A 3,477-nucleotide genomic window follows, 5' to 3' on the forward strand; every position below is an offset into this window, starting at 1 on the left:
CCTGATCATGAGTTAAACATGGCATACACTATATGTGTGCTACTTCCTGTTTGACACCCTGTAATGGTCATAAAATATGTGATTGTGTAGGATTATAGATTGTGATGTTTACAATGGCCCAAATGTCACATCATAACTGCCATGTTACAGGCTGTGTTGTGTAAAAGACACTAAGGAGCTGATTGGCTGTACAGTAATCTCAACTTATAACCTTTTTTTTTTTTTTAGGCTTAATACATCTGTCCAAATGACCCCTAATTGGCATTTTTTTTCTCCAACACAGCACGGGATTGAGCAAGACAGGCCCGGGAGGAGGCAGAGGTGGCCCAGGAGGAGGTTGCCGAAGCAAGGGCCGAGGAGGTGGTTTTGGAGGAAGGGATGGCGGAGGAAGTGGAGGCGGAGGAGGTGGCAGAGGAAGTGGAGGAGGAGGTGTGGGCTGTGGATGTGGAGGTGCTGCCAGCAGAGGAGGAGGTGCCACCAGAGGAGGCCCCTGAAGAAGAGGAGGAGGTGGAGGCCTGTGAGGTCGTGCAGGCGGCCGAAATTGGTATGTATACATAAGGATTAATTATTCCTTTTCTCATCTACTATTTGCTATGTAGCACTGGTGATTCAATTGTGTTTTTTAAAACTATAAATTCATATAACAAACAGGGTACCAACAGACACACTTATATAGGGTGGCCAAACCATCCCTTTCATCCTGGACACATATTAATGACACAGGTTGTGCGGATGGCTTTCAGGTCGATTTTAAGAGCCACTGAACCTGTGTAGTTAATCTGTATCCTGGAAGAAAGGGATGACTTGCTCATGTAAGTGTTACATGTCCCTGCTGCAAGCATACAATCTGTAGCCTCATATAGGTGAGTAGAGTTTACTGGTGATTGATCTTTTTAGACTAGATTACGTATGACATAAATGGAGTATGGACAGGCGTGGCTTAGAATGGAGTAACAAGTGGTCAGTGCCCCTGGGCCCTTCTCTAGCTAAACCCCCCCTGCGGTCTGCATGTATGGTTGGCACCATAATTGTGTGTTGATTTGGTCTTAGTAATGATTTTGTGCATGGGAGTGGGTTAGTGCTGCAGCTTCACCTAACTGGCATTATGACAATGATTTATGGAGCAGACCATCAGCAGGCAAGCCATGCTTGATTGCACAAATGTACTGAGCATTCCTGAGAGTTGACTAAGTCCCATGCCACGCTCCATCATATAACAGACACTGAGCACTTTTTGATGAGTTGGGATTGGTGCAGCGCATGACATGCTTCTCAGAGCTTAGTCATGGGTGGGTTTGGATTCAGAAGGAGCACTATGACTGTGAGGTGTTCTACAGAGTAAAGGGTAGAGGGGAAAAAACAGGCTTTCCATGTAGTATGTATGCATGTATGTATAGCTGTATGTGTCATATATATAGTTATATATGTGTCTATATACATATATATATATATATATATATATATATATATATATATATATATATATATATACACACCCGTCACGTTGCATGTTTAAAATTTAGGTATGACTACAGATGGGGCAGGTCCCATCCTGGCTGGCGGATCGCCAGAACGTCCGAGCTGGCGACCCGCCAGCAGCCGCGCCAGCGAATACACTGAGACGCGCATGCGTCTCACGCGCACGCGCGTCTCAGTCTCTGGCGCCAGCGCGATGGAAACCCTGTCCATCTCCGCCTCAGGGAGACGGACAGGGTTAGGGGGGGTTAGGGGGGGATGCGGGCAGGCGGCGGGGACCCCGGGTTACCGCCGGCAAGCCGGCGGGGACCCGGGGGAACGGATGGAAGCGCCGTCGGAAGGGGACGCGCGCGCGTCTCGTGCGCGCGCGTCCCCTTCTCACCATCGCCATGGCGCTGGCGGGGGATGGCGGCTGGCGATGCCAGCGCCATCCCCTGCCAAGATGGGACCTGCCCCATCTGTATGTCAAATGTATGCATGATTATCATTAGTAATTTGACCCTTTTTAATATGTCCACAGATGAGCCAGCCCAAGCAGAAGAGGGTCTACGTGGGGCCCTCTTAAGAATCAGGGAACACATGCGCCAGGTCATGGCGGAGTTGGACCAGCTGCTAGATGGAGCCATTTAATTTATTTTATTTTTTTTGCCAGAAAACATTTGTACATAAATATAAATTGTTAATAAATAGTTTGTTACAGTTCGAAGTTGTCTGTGTGTTTTTTTTTAAATGGAAAAGTATATGTGTAACTTGTTTATAATCTTTTAAATTAGCAAAATGTACATACTGTATATAGATGTATGTTATGTTCAAATGCTGTAAGGGTAAATGTGTGTAATGAATGTAGTAGTAATGTGTTTCAGTATGTATTAGGATTTAATTGATTTAAATAGAAAACAATCCCTTTTTAATGAGGTTGGCTAATTGCATAAGTGGGTCATTTGATCGCTGTGTGTGCTCAGATAAATAGTGTTGTATTTAGCGTAAATACTCCGCATCGGTGCGTACGGCCAGCTTCCCGTCCGTTCTGACGCGGTAAGACCGTGCTTACGCTGTAAGACCGTGCAGAATCTGTACGTGTCCACCGCACAAGCAAGGTTTGTATGTCGTCCGTACACACGCCCTGTTATTAAAGAGTGAGTCCGTCCGAATGCGGAGGCTCAATGGGCGTTTCTACAGACGATGTCCGCATAGCGTTGCGTGCGGCCCGCTCCGTAAGAATTCGGGAAAGTACGCACCGATCAGAATAAAGGCCATAGTATCTCTTACTAACTGCTTTGGGGCTCTTCTACATTTATATATAAGTCATTTTAGAAGATTCCTCTCAGATGTAGAAGTACACACCCATGCTTCTAAGTGCCACATTCACAATCTCTTTTCACAATCTCTCCATATATGGAACTAAACACGCCCTTTGGAAGGAGCATGACACAGCCCCTCAATGGGGCGCTGTGCATAATTCTATTACCAACTATAATCTCCCTGAAATTAGTTTTCAAAAGTAGGCAAGTACAGTATGAATATAAATAAAGTGAAGGATTAAATATATAACAGTGGATTAAATATATAACAGTGGAAGAGCTCTCCCGTCACCCATCTGTCCTCCGTCCGGGACCTGGATGAGACTTCCCGGTTAGATACTTAGGGTGACACAGTGCCGACATAGGGGTTCCAATGGCAGCAGGGTGGCACTGCAATTATATAAGAACAAGTCAACACATATTAAAACATAATATTTATTCAGATTTTCAGCATTCTTAGGAAGCTGGATCACTCCAGCTCGGCTGCCCCTTCGACAATTGGTTATCTGTAGCGCTGGCATACCACAACTTCAATACATATCAAAACATACAGTACAGTATCCCAAAAGTAATAGTGAACATGCGTGAGATGCGCCAAACTCTATATTGCAAATAAATTAGAAAATGTGCAAATTTCATTTATAAAGGTGCAATAATAAAAATTTGCCACTAGATGACAGCAAAAAATTGACTTATCATT

The 3,477-nt window shown here is 44.9% G+C and overlaps 1 long non-coding RNA gene across 1 annotated transcript; it reads left to right on the forward strand.

The window, feature by feature from the left end:
* The first annotated feature begins 378 nt into the window (after positions 1-378).
* On the forward strand, positions 379-2,128 carry LOC146027289 (uncharacterized). Its single transcript, XR_014454728.1, has 2 exons — positions 379-544; positions 1,997-2,128. It is a non-coding gene; the product is annotated as an uncharacterized LOC146027289 (long non-coding RNA).
* The last annotated feature ends 1,349 nt before the right edge of the window (positions 2,129-3,477 follow it).

The sequence above is a fragment of the Crinia signifera genome, chromosome 8, assembly GCF_055691185.1.
Source record: "Crinia signifera chromosome 8, ASM5569118v1, whole genome shotgun sequence".
In the NCBI taxonomy this organism is placed as follows: domain Eukaryota; kingdom Metazoa; phylum Chordata; class Amphibia; order Anura; family Myobatrachidae; genus Crinia; species Crinia signifera.